Consider the following 13586-nt stretch of genomic DNA (forward strand, 5'->3'; position numbering starts at 1 on the left):
TCAACATACAATAAGAAACTTGTATTATAATATTAGGTGCTTTATAATTATAAGTAGTTTCAAGAGGAGATTGGAAATGCATCAGCAACAGATAGTCCAGAGTGATCCTGGGCAGCTGCTATCAGAGCCCTAGTCACAGCAGCTGGGTTTGTACAAAGAACACAGAGTTCAGTCACAGGGTCCAAGACAGAACATTAATGGAGCCAACCGGAGCTAGAGCAGCTCTCTGACCCAGAGCAGAAGATTGCTTTCTCCCACTGCCTGTTCCACATTCTTATTAGGTATGTTTTCTATAAAACACTGCCTGGTGATCCATCACATGACAGATTTTTAACACGGAAATAACAAAGGCTCCAATTGCAGAGCAGTTTCAGGCTGAACGTTTTGCAGGGTGAGCGTCTGTGCCGCTGTCTTTCAGAATGGCACAAATAACACTAGCCGGTGAGATGAGATGAGGCCCTGAGGAAACAAGCTGAAATCAAGTGCCAGTGAATGCGGTCGTGAAAATCGGGAGAGACTTTCAATACTCGGGAACCTGCGCATGTGTGGAGCAGACAGCCCAGCCATGTGGTTGAAGATAGGTCCCTGACACCCGTCGAGAATGAGCCTGATGAGGTCACTGGGATCAATAATCAACTGAACAGCCAAATGAGCAAAAAGGGTCAACTAGCCTCCTGTTGTTCGTAACCTTCTCTGGTGTTCTGCTGTACAGATGGCTGACAGTTTGGATTTGGCTCCAGCTCATGCTCTGCCCTCCAGCCCTGCCTGTCTGGGAGAGAGATCAGTATTCCCAGTTGCAGGCCTGGCTCCCTCTGGGCCACCGATTGACACAGCAGCTTTCCTGCACTGTTTGTTCATGGTAGGGGGAGGGGCAGAGAGTGGGGTGGGTATGTAAAACATATTGGTTGAGCTGTAACTGCATCTTTGTTTCTGAGTGATCAAGTTACTGCAGGAGAGAGGCAACCGCCTCTCTGAGGCTCCTGCCATTTGTGTCTTTCTGTGTTGGATCCGCTGCCTCCACCCTTGTCTCAGCCTCCAAATGTGCTGCAGATCATTTAGAAAACAGTTCACGCGCTGCAGAATAGTCCTGTGGATTTGATGCTTTGTACAGCGCTGCAGACGCCCTAAAAAATCCATGAAAATCTCCTTCATTTTGGCTTGTTGAATCGAAGTCTATCCTTGCCTAGGCTGAAAAGCGACAGACTGAAGAGAAGGGTGTAGCATAATGATCCCCACCCCTCCAGAATACACCAAACACACAAGCCCCTCCCCACCCAGGAAGTGTCAGAACCCACAAGTGCACTTACAAGTGCTTGTCCTCATCATGCCTCCATCTGTGGAAATAAGAATTTACATTTCAGACTTCCTATTGGGCAGCTGCCAAGGAATCCCAGCTGGGCCTGTGCAAGCGCAGGGTTTATGCAAAACCTTGAGGAGATCGCTGGAGCAAGAAGTTGTTGAAAGCAGTGCCGACGCAGGGACCTCAGACAACAGGGTGTGTGTAAAGGGGGGATTTGTTATTGTGATGGAAACAGTCTATTAAAGAGGATGGCGGGATTTGAATGGATGTATACATATATTGCACAGGTGTGATAAAAGGTTTCTACCCTCCCCCTGCCCGCACACTCACAAACACACACTTAGTAACGTATCTTTTACTGGCTCCAACCATCTGTTGCAGTCAGACTCTGACTGTCTGTCTTACCCTGAAGGATCACTGAGAGACACCTGCTGAGCCCTGCTCTATAATAATGTAAGGCAGCCTCCCTGCTGAAACAGACAGTGAAGCCAGAGTCACTGCAGTAAGGAGAGCTATTACCGACATCCTCACACCCCTCGCACTAACACTAACTTCAGCAGCTGGGCGGATTGTGATTGTGACTTTTTTTTCTTTTTTTTTTCCAAAGGACACTTTGTTGACCCTTTGTTCTTTCCTCTAAAGAAGACAGAGGTCTGACAGTCTTCCTGCTCTAAAAAACGGCAGCTGGGCTGCAAACATGTGAAGCAGGTTGACACCCCCCCCCCCCCCTTCTAACTCCCTGCACACTCCCCCCCAGCTGACACCTCTGAGGAGGTAATAAGCAGCATTATCTTTTCCTTTAAGAGAAAATGGCACTCTCGCGGGTTCAGTGAGTGGTCAGCCTTTTGTAGTAAAGGAACAGCCTGCGGAGGGAATTTCAGGCCCCAGTGATGCTTTGATCACAGAGCTCAACACCTGTCGAACACCTAGAGGAGCTTTCGCTGGAGAGGGCTCTTTCATGGTGGATGCTGGCAACACACAAAAAACAAACAAACTCCTAGGTGCGAAATTCTTCCTGACAGAAGCCACCGTGGGGCCTGTTATTACTGCCGGAGAAGCAACAGTGGCGACCCCAAATTCTGCAGTTTGCCAAAAAATTGATAACTGAGTTCAGATGTACCCAGGAAATGTACTGGTTTTGAATGCGCGTACAGGCATAAACAGATGTCGAGGAAGACAGGGGCATTTTTCTGTGATTGACTGACTGACTTCAGATTCCAAGTGCTGTGACCTGATTTGATGTGGCAGACACATTGTTTTGTCTTGTCATCTGGTCACAGAGAACTGGACCGTTGAGTTTAACAACACATCAAGCAGAACCCTGCATTTCAAATTCAGAGACATCAATCGCCTGTCACCCAGCACTTAGAAAGAAACGGGGGGGGGAGGCTCTGTGATGAGTTTAGCAGATCCTGCCAAGAAAAACAAATAATTTTTGGAGATCACAAAGCTTCAAGAAACATAATATTATCTCTAATAATAATAATAATAATAATAATAATAATAATAATAATGTATAGTGTAAATAATATATAATAGTAATAATAATAATGCAATGTTCATCCTAAAAGATTTTCATAAGTGAAATCTGCATCCTCTAGTCAGAGGTCCTACCAAGCGAGAATTTTTCTACATTTAATATGTTCTTTTAGCATCAAGCACCCTCAGAGTATTTAAACAATCCTTCTGTTTTCAATAAGTTGTTTTACTTTCCTCTGTCTGTGATCAGCATCCCAGCAGAATACTTTTACTTTACGCTATTGAGTTCTGTGCTGCTGGAAATCACATTTGTGGGTGCAGCACTTTTTTACATCTGCTTGTATGAATGTCTTCCGACAGACAATTGTTTAATGCATCATGGAAGTTCAAAGCAGTGGAAGGTGAAGGACTAAAGTTCAGCAGTAAAGAGATTAGAAATAAAACTGCTGTTGCATTGCAGTGTTAGCTTTGATCATATGCACATTATCATAACTTCATACGTCTTGCTTTCCAAATGTGTTCAGAATAAGTTAACAAGCTTGGCTCACACTCAAGAGCCTTAAGCCTATAAAACCTGGAATGGCTCAAACTGCTGTGCAATGGGAATTTTCCCTTCATCCCTGACATTAGCACTGCAGGCTTTGGGGCTCGAGCCTAGCTCTTCGTAACTAACAAGCGCTGATCTCCTTAGGCTCTTAGCCTCCCTGCACTGTCTGTGTGCAGACCCAGCCTGCTAAGGTAAGAGACAGCTTCATTAACCCCCACAGCACTTTCTCCCCCTGCACATGCTGATGAGCTGATTTGTTTCCCACATTCAAATTGATCCCCTTGCCTGACATTTGGAACCTACTTGACATTCAGTATTTGAATAGTAAAGCGAAGTTGCTGGTCGCGGTGGGCAGGGCCAGCTGAGGTTGAGCTTCCTGCTGTTCAGAAAGGCAGGCGGTTAGGTTTAATATGTGTACACGGCCAACAACACAAGGGGGAAACAACAGGGATGATTATGAATATGTCTGTGTGGAGGTTAGTGTATGGAAGTGAGTGGACTATGTTTCAGATGTCTGCTTCTTCCAAACTATTAGATCTTTTCACCCTCCTCAAGCGCCAGGCACAAAGTGATGATGAAGGTGATAATAACAACAGTAATAATTAGAAGACGTAACACCTACTTATAGTAAGAGGATTGTGCACTCGTAGAAGCATATAAATTGATTGGACTCTTAAAGTGCAATGAAGTCAGTGCTGGCTGACAGATCTGACTTAATCACAGTGCTTATTGGCTGTTTTGACAAATTCTAAATAAGCTTGGTGTTGATTGGCCGACTCTCGCAGAGACTGTGTACAATTCAGATCATCTGCCTGAGTTTATTATGAAGCACAGACATATTATTTTTGACTGATCATATTAATTAAGCTACAAGAACACTCGAAAGGCTGATTTAGCCAGTCTTTATAAACCCTTGCCGAAAATATCTACTTGCAGTGGGTGCACAGGTATTATTAAACAGGAGTACAAGTCATCCATGTGCTTTGTGTTGAGCATGTGTGCAGTAGGTTAGAGAGGAACAGCCTTTGGTTTTCGACAGCTGAACTGAAGAGTTACAGAACAGAGGAAAACAGAAAAAATGGAAAATGCAAATGCCTTCCATGCAATGACTGTTTAAGGCATAGTGCTGACATTGAGAGCAACACTGTGTGGGACAGCTATTAGGCAATTTTAAAACACACAACTGTTGTACCTGGTTGCAACCCCAACAAGTGAATTTTGAAGTGCACTGTCATGTAAACCATAGCAAAACTGTAAATGGGTAACGGAGTACTCAATATTTAAAAATGTTAAGAATAATTCAGAAACACACAAGAAGTATTTACAGGTACTGTGTTCCAGGGTAGAAATGATGGGCAGCCATAGCTGACCTGTACTGTGCCCTTCAGATTGACTCTGAATTAAAATACCTGCCAAAGTGTGGTTCATTTTTATTTCCTCAAATCCCACTGGTTTTCCAAGTCACCAGCACTGTTTTCTGTCTCCCAGATTTTCCCAGAAAGTTGGACTCTCTGAAGTTTTTTTATAGTAAAGATGCATTTTTGTTTTGTTTTGTGTACCTGAGTGATAACTCTTTAAAAATGCAGTTTAATGCCTTTTCCGCTCTTCAGTATACCCCACAGTAACCAGCTTTGTAGTTTTTAATAGAAAGCCCTGTATTACAGCACTTCCTGCTGTCCCATCAAGCAAGAAATACATAAGAATCATTGACTCAAAGTTATTGAATAAAATGGCTAAGCCTGCTCATCTGTTGGTGTAGCACCGTACTGTAAAGTTTATCTTCTCCTGATCCTGCTTTCAGCATTCCTGGCTGCTCCAGTTTGTGACCCAATGCAGAACTGCTCACACACACTCTCCCCGAGATATCAAATTTCTTTAAGAACCGCATGCTGCTCTTCCTCCAGATCTTTTCTATTTCCATAATGCCTATCTCTTGTGGTGTTTTGTTTTATGTAACTGCCTATATCTGAAAGGGATGGTTAGGGCAATGCCCATGCTACCAGGAGGCTGTAGGTTCAAATCTCTCAATCCTGCTGCAGCTCTAAGTTCTGAACGTGTGCACAGACTGATCTGGTCAACCCTGTTGTGTAAATGGATCCCAGCATTGCTAGGGAGCTCAGATGGAGCAACCCTATCTCAGAAATGTAAAGCATAACATTACATTTTGTATTTATGTGCACATCATGTCTGAAAGGCAAAACATGAAAAGATTGCAGCCCTGCTTCCTAATCTTTCTGAAAGAATCTGATTGGGGACGTAATTCATATGGTCTCTTGATTTGGATTAGCCCACACAATCCTCTTAACAGAATAACTGAGCGTAAGTTATCACTGACACTGTTGTCTCTTTAAGGACCCGCAAATCCACATATCCACCTCTGCAAACCATTAACTCCTAATTCTAATCTGGCTAAATCTGATTTGGGACAGCAACTTCTGAAATATCTCCTGAAAGACACTGTAAACAACCTCACAATGAAGTGCAGTTGAAACATTTGCCATCAAACTGGTGGGAGAAAAAAAGATGTTTTTTTAGCTAAAAGACTATCAAAGACTGGTCCATGATTTTTTTCTGGCAATTTTCATCTGTGCTGATGGAACAAGGTATACAAGTAATGATGGCGATGACTACTATTTAAATGGGGACATAGCTGATGCAGTGTTTCTGAGTAAGCTGGCCTTCTATAACCTGTCTGATTGTATTAAATCATTTTGAAATGAGGGATAGGGACACACATATACAAACTACAAAAACAAATTACAAACGTTGTGAGGTTTTGAAAGCTGCTGGACTGGTAACTGATAAGAAATGTTGACAATCCGTTTCTTTAAATCTTTTTTCCAGATTGGTAGTCAGATGATGACACCCATTTAGCCAGGTTTTCACTGGTAGAACAGTAATAATTTATTCCAAGTGCCGTTTAGTTATCACAGCATTATGAGGCATTGCAACCTCTGCTGGTCTTGTAACTTTGTGCTCTGCCCTGCAGCTCTCTGTTAATGAACATCATTTAGATCCCACTGTGAGAAAGTACTGGGATCCAGCACTGCTGCAGCCTGCCTGAATGTGCACCCTCCCCCCTGACTTCATTATGCTAATGACAAGTTAAAGTCCCTTTAAGTTAAAGTGCATTTAGCATCAAATATGATCTGATCCAGAACACAACACAAGCATTGCATTTTTAAAATCAGAATATGAATTGGAAACATTATTTCTGTCATAGCTTTCACATGCTGAATAGTTTGACATGATCCAGAGCTATCAAATAACTTGCAAAAAAAAAATGTCATGAAGCATTTAAATCCTTGACTCAATATTCTTTATCCTTTAAGGTTCTTTATAATTCAATAAACAGGATTAAAATCCTCTCGCAAGCACAGAGCAAGGCTTGTTCCACTTCTCTGTTTTAGCCTGCACTCCTCGTATGAACACTTATTAAACCCTGCAAGATTACAGCTCTTTAATCTTTCTGAACACATGTTGTGAAGAATAAAAGCAATTTTATTTGGGAAACTGGAGTCCAAGTTTAGCAGGAAATGAGCTTTCCTTATAATCTCATCTTTGGCTTTTTTCAAGTAAATGAAAAGTCCTGTTATATAATGAAGCCCAGAGTGTGTGTGGTTGCATGAGGGTGAGGGGGAGAGGGGAAGCAGCTGAATAAGCCACATCTTGAACACGGGTTTGACTGGTCGTTAGTCACATATTGGTGTTGTTGGGAGCAGCACACCTGCAAAAGGCTTTGTGTTTTAGTCACTGCATATGAATATAAATATATCTGTTTCCCTTCCTCCAGAAATTGTCCAATCTCCAGGGATTTCCAGCCTTGGTTTTTGCACTTTGTGAGACCGTGGTGCGAAGATGACGATAAACCAAAAGCCTTAAATCCAGATTTAGTCCTCTTATCAAGGGCTGCAGGAGCGAAAAGCAGAGTTTAATGGAAGTTGCTACTCGTCCTGAGGCTTTAACCTACAAATGCATTAGGAATCTCATATTCCATATTAAACTGTTCAGTGAAAATATGATGGTACTGTGTATAATTATCATCAACAACACACCTAATAAAAAACAAACATATATGAGACTCTTGGTGGGTTTGTAAACTGAATCCCAGACTTGAGGATCAATACATCTATTTAGAGATAATTGCTTCTTGTTTTTATGTTTATGACATTAAGATTTAAAAAAAATCTAAAATGGTTCCAGGCTGTTAGACAATAATTGATTGTCTCGCCACAGTTAAGTAAAGCCAGATTATGCTGACGGGATTTTCAAAGGGGCTGTTTTGGTAGGAGACAGGAGTACCTACAGCAAGCTAGCCAGTCTGTTACATAACTGTTTACTCTGCCTATTGGAAACAGATTGTTTGATTGAAATACCCATTTTTAAGACTTAGATGGTAAGTTGTAATTAACTTCTAAAGTGATATATTGCACAGAAAAGACTGGTGTTTTAAGATAATACAGGATAGAAAAGACTTTTTGTTCTCTGGAGACACAAACAAATGTTAGGTTTCTGTTTGTTTTTACCTTCTTCCTCTCAATTATACTATCGTTATAGTGACCCCTGCCCTTTTTCCTGTGTAAAACGAACATGGAAGTTTGTTGTTGAAACATTTTAAATTGGCATTTTCTGGATTCGTTTATCTGTGTTTACAGCATGCCATTCGAAAAGGAAGCATTAAAAAAAACAAATGGGGTTAGCGCTTTATGAGAAGTCACCTCTAGATGGGTGAGAATTGTCTTTACAACACTGGGGGACAAGACAGCTTGCCTGTACATGCAAAGTTGATACAAATCTGTTTACACTGATTTCAAGGACAAGAGACTACATCTCTTCCCATCTTTGTAATGCAGAATGTTTTATTCCATACCTGTATTATGACATTAAGAACTGTGATATATGTGTACTGTATACTGTAGATGACCTATCTAATATACCTTTATTAGGAAGGATAATCACAAACATTTTTAATGAAGGCAGGTTGTCATGACACAGTGCTTCTCATTTCCCTTCCTGAGGGATGTACATAGGTTCCAGTATGATTGCATCCTAATTATTTCTTTTATGTTTAGATCATAAAGTCATCAGGGTTGTGTTTTCTACAAACTGGCCGTGTGAAGCCGTTCGGTTGTATAAAGTGATACGACCTTTTAATAAACAAAGAAGTACAGAAGTTTTCTCTGTGTGGTAAAGCAGGGTGTGGAGTTTGAAATAAATGATGCTTTGCCAGTGGCCTGTCACTGGGCCCCTGTGCTGGACTGGGGGAGCTCACTCTCGGCCCTGAGCTCAGCCCTGTTTACTCAGGTGAATGCTCATCACGGTAATGAACTCCTAGGTAGACTTTAACACTTCACTGCCTCCTTTTGCATACAAATGCCAAAACAAATCTTGTCATAATTACCAGCAATCCTGCTCATTACAGTTTGCTTAATTATCCTATTAATAGCACTTCCTGGGAGAGCTTGTTTTGCTGTGCAGGCAAATGTTTGTTCCTAAATTAGCAAACAAGAAGACAAGAGCATTGCTCACACACAGAATTTAACGATGCAAAACAGTTAGGATTAACAACAAACCCTATGTCTGTGCACCTCTGCTTTTCTAATTCTTTCTCTCTCTGCCTGCAGTCGAAACGGGGGCACAGGGCAGGCTCTTAGGGTGGGAAGTGAAGGAGGTGGCAGAGGTGGCACCTAGGCTCTTGATATCAAGAAAAGATTGATTCATTTATTTGTTTGCTTATTTACATAGTCTTTTTATTAAGAGTCTGACAAAGAAGCAGCCCCGAGCCATCGCTTCTCTAGAAGGTGTGCTCAGTCATGCCCTAAAATGCCCTGCTGGTCCTCGATAGGCCAGTTGTGCCCGGGCTTCTGGGTTGATCGGCAGGGTAGGGCCATGCACTGGTGACCGTAGCTGTCCTGGGACTGTCCGAGGACTCTCGTCTCTCTCTTGCAGGGCTCGCACAGCATGCTGTGGTTTTTTTATCTTAATTGAATGAAAAGGTCCATCTCTGCCCCCATGCACACCCACCCATGCACACACACCTTCCAGCCTCTCCCCAGCAGTCAGGAAGAGCACAGAGAGCTCTTAGCCCCCCCCCTTCCCAACGCCCCTCTGTGTCACAGGCTGAGGGAAGATGGGAAGATGGAGTCTGTTCTCCTCTCTTGACCTGCCCTGAATGCTGTGAGCAGGCGATATAAATAAAGCAGGTGCTCCCAGTTCACCGAAATTGAGCCATCCCAGCCAGGGTAAGCAGACACTCGCTGAGACAAACCAGATCTCATCCCAGCCTCGCCAAGCCGCTTATATAATAAATGACCCCTATCTGATTAACACCTCAGTACAGCTTGCAGCTCAGAGTGCATAGCCCATCACTCCAGAGTAGAGCAGCACTGGGCCAAGACAATTACTCAGTTACTGTACAACAGGAGCGCTTGTCTTCCAAGTGCAGAAACCAAGTTTCCAAATGAATATTTTATAAGAAATGACTCAATTCCTCTAAAAAGCTCCCTTCTCTTTTCATCAAGCAACACCATAGTATTATAATTCTTTTATGAATACAATTTATAATAATAACAACAGCAGTATTATATTAATCCATTTGGTCCTAATTGGAAAACAACCATGATTAATCTTTAAAAGGTACCTTCAGTGTTTGTCCACCAGGCACAGTGAGTGATGGACTATGGGACACTGAAGGAGCCTGCGCTCAGTCGCAGTGCTCAGTCCTCATCGCGGTGCTGTATTTCTCATCAGCCGGCACCATCCCAGAGTGCAGAAGACAGTCAAACTCCCATACCCAGCAACTGACACAGGAAAACTGCAAGCTGGCCTGTTAAGTAACGCTGATGGCCTTGTACAAGGTGATTTATAGACAGCTCATTTTCCTCTTTAATGCCTGTGAATATGCAATAATGATTAATTTCCCCAAGGCACCAGATGTTGTAGATTGTATTGTTTTTACTGCATTCAACTGGGCACATTAGTTTCTCATTTCTTCCTCAATATTAATTTCTTAAATCAGCCTTCAGCCTCGTATTCTCCAGGGACCTGGAGCTTCATTAAGGCCTGCACATGTGAGAAGGCTTGCTTTTATTGCAGTTTAAAATATTTTAAGCTTGAGGGGGGGTTGTTAGAGAATAAGGGGTTGGGTGGATCAATACATTTTCCTGCAAAAGTGAAAACTGACAGACATATCGAAATCCTATTATAGAAAACAGTGAATTATTTATGACATCTTTTTTGGCTTTGCTTCTGATGCAGCATCTCTTACAGATAGGATTACAGCGGGGTTAGATCTTGGAGATGTATAAATGATTAATACGTGAACTGGAACGCCGCTTGCTTACAAAAGGAGTAAGTAATCCTTATCAGGACAAACGGCCTGAATCCCTCGTATAAAAGAATGATGTTGCTCAGGAGAGGCCAGTCAGTGTTGGCTGGGGAGAGACAGAATGGGTGAGATTCTGGGCTGAGACATCCAGAGCAGCCCAAAATGAATTAAGAACCTGCATGGGTCATAACATCTTAAGATGCCCAGACAAGGTTGGTGCCAGGTCAGGGTCTCCAGGTTGCTCTGATATATAGTAGAGGAGAAGGACAAGAGCCACAGAGCCAGTCAGGAGTGTTATACTGCATGGCAGATCTCACAGTGCAGGGAGTTTAGGGGGTGTGACTGGTGTCTAATGGAGGGGACCTCACAGTGACTCTGTAAGATCCACTGGCTGCATCTTTCATCCCTGACACCCCCAGCAGGAAAACGCTGACGGCTCTTTCTGTGATCCCAGCCCCTGATAAATCGGGAAAGAGATTGCCTCCCAGGGAATTCAGCATGATCAACCTCGTTCCGCCTGTCAGAGGCCTGCAGTCAGGTGTGTGCTGACAGCCACATTAAACTTTGAGAGGGCTGTGCAGCGGGCCAGGGGGATGGAGGGAGATGGCATTACCATATTTGACAGGGCTGTGTGACTGCAGTTAGGGCAGCGGCATAAAACTGCAGAAAATAGGTGCACCTGCACCTGCTCTGTACAGTGTCCTGTTTCACAGCAGCATTGCTACAGTTCACAGCATATGCCAGGAATCAGAGGCATGCACAGCAGAGTTTTTAGGGCAGAAGTGTTTGGCAGCGCTGTGCATTTTCTGTTGTTTCTTAGGAACAGAGCTGGTCAGCTGTGTTATGGAATATGAAAGCCTTTAGGAGGTGCATTGGGGGGCATTGTGGAAAAATGATCCAGATTGTGCACAATTTGGCACTTAAGTATTGGCAATGTGGCCTGACGGGTTTGCATGTGAAGCCTTAGAGCCTGCAGCCTGCCTACCCCTCTTGATTGATCACATTGCCACTCGCACTGTGACCCTACAGCCGCCTCAACACCATGTATTATTGAAGGCGAACCATTTGTTCGAAAAGAAAAAAGAAAATTAGAGCCTGCTGGACTGTGGAAAATACGCCCCCCCCCCCAGACGGACAGCTAATTGTTTTGGAGGCAATGATACCACAGTTCCACTTTGTAACATAGTAATAATAAGGAGTAGAAATGGGTGGGAAGCTAGACCTTCTTCTAGCTTCCTAAGGCAAACAGGGTGTGTGTGTGTGTACGAGGGAGATGACAGGAAATGGATTGCCACTTCATGAAAGCGACCAAAATAAATAACACAAAGGATGAGGTAGTCAAAAGCCAGGGGGAATAAATCAAGCAGCGACACTGATAACACAACTCGAAGTAACAAAGCCTCCCGCTTTACTCACTGAATCACTGCACAACCTTGAAGAGCATCAGAAATGCATAGAACTTATACCATTTATTTATAGAGCTTTGGATTTTGGCTGTTGTTAAAAATGGGCATTTCCAGGTCTCTTCAGAAATCCAGCAAGACCCTCCTGAAAACATCCTGTTGCGCCGCCGCCGCAGGGGAGAGGGATCGGACGGGCTCCAAGCCGAGAGGAGATGTGGGACGCCTCGTCCTGTCAGCCTACAGCTCTTTCCCCTCTCTCATCTCACTTGATGATCTCGCTGCTAATGACCTGCGATGGGAGAAACAATCACGCTAATGACATAAATACCACACTCTCGCTTATTAACAGCCCTTACAGGCTGACGCACTGCGATCGCGTTCAGCTGAGGAAAGGGAAAAGAAACAGCAAAAAGATTCTTCATAATGATGCCTTAGAAAATCCAAGGTTTTACACTCATTCCCCCAAACAGCTTGTTAGCTCCTCTCTGCTCTTATTCCCCCCAGATCCTTATTTCCCACATTCCATTTCTTCTGCTGTGGTAGAGGGATGCACTGAAATGAACCGCAACCGATTCACAACAACAAAACAAGAGCGGAAGAGCTATGCTTTTTAGGTCAGCTTGTGTAAGGGGAAAAAAAAAGGCTCATCCTTATCCACGCTCGGGGTCCCCTGGTGTCTATGAGCACCTCCAGACACTGATGTCACTCACCCCGTTAAATAAACATCGCGCCCACAATGCACCAGGAGTGGCTGGGCCAGATGGCACGCTCCCTGGACGGCAGGGGCCCAGGGGTGGTGCTGGTTGTTGTTTTTGATGAGCTATGCACAGATGAAACCGGAACATCTGGAGCTGCCATGTGGCACCTCCAGTTGGCCAGCCCCTTCAAGCCAGCCTCTCACCTCCCCGGGCCAGATGCATCTAAACAACTGTGAGCTAAACAGGATGAATAATTCATGCAGGGGGAGGAATAGCGCTGCTCGCACAGGGGGCCCGTCAGCCACTTTGATTAAAAATCTAAAAAAGTAATGAATATGCAGGAGGCGCCGAGGTTGCTAGGAGGGACTGATTTGTCAAATTGTCCGTACTTCATCAAGATCGAGTAACCCCTCCCGGGCCCTCTAATTAAAAAAAAACCCTCACCATCGGATTGCAACGTTATCTTAATTATTAAGCACTCCTGTGCTTAATTAATGCTTCACAAGGATTTAAAGAGAAATATATGTGATTGCTCCTGAGCTGCGAGTGAGCTGCATATAAAGTCAGGTCTATTCAAGCAGGAATCGGGAGAGAGAGAGAAAAAGAAAATGAAGTGATTCACGTTCATACAGTGACTCTGCATCAATTAGATTGTTTTAATTAAGCTTAATTAGAGGTAAAATTACAATGATATGCTTGATACCTGGTATTAAATCATTCATGCATAAATGTTTTGTTAAAATGGTGAAAAAAAGCCTAGTGGCACTCAGCCAGCAATTAGCTAGAAGTGTACTCTTGTATTATGACTCACCCTGACAGGTGTCTGAGTTAA

The sequence above is a fragment of the Atractosteus spatula genome, chromosome 7 (genome assembly GCF_055471065.1).
Source record: "Atractosteus spatula isolate fAtrSpa1 chromosome 7, fAtrSpa1.hap1, whole genome shotgun sequence".
Classification (NCBI taxonomy): Eukaryota; Metazoa; Chordata; class Actinopteri; order Semionotiformes; family Lepisosteidae; genus Atractosteus; species Atractosteus spatula.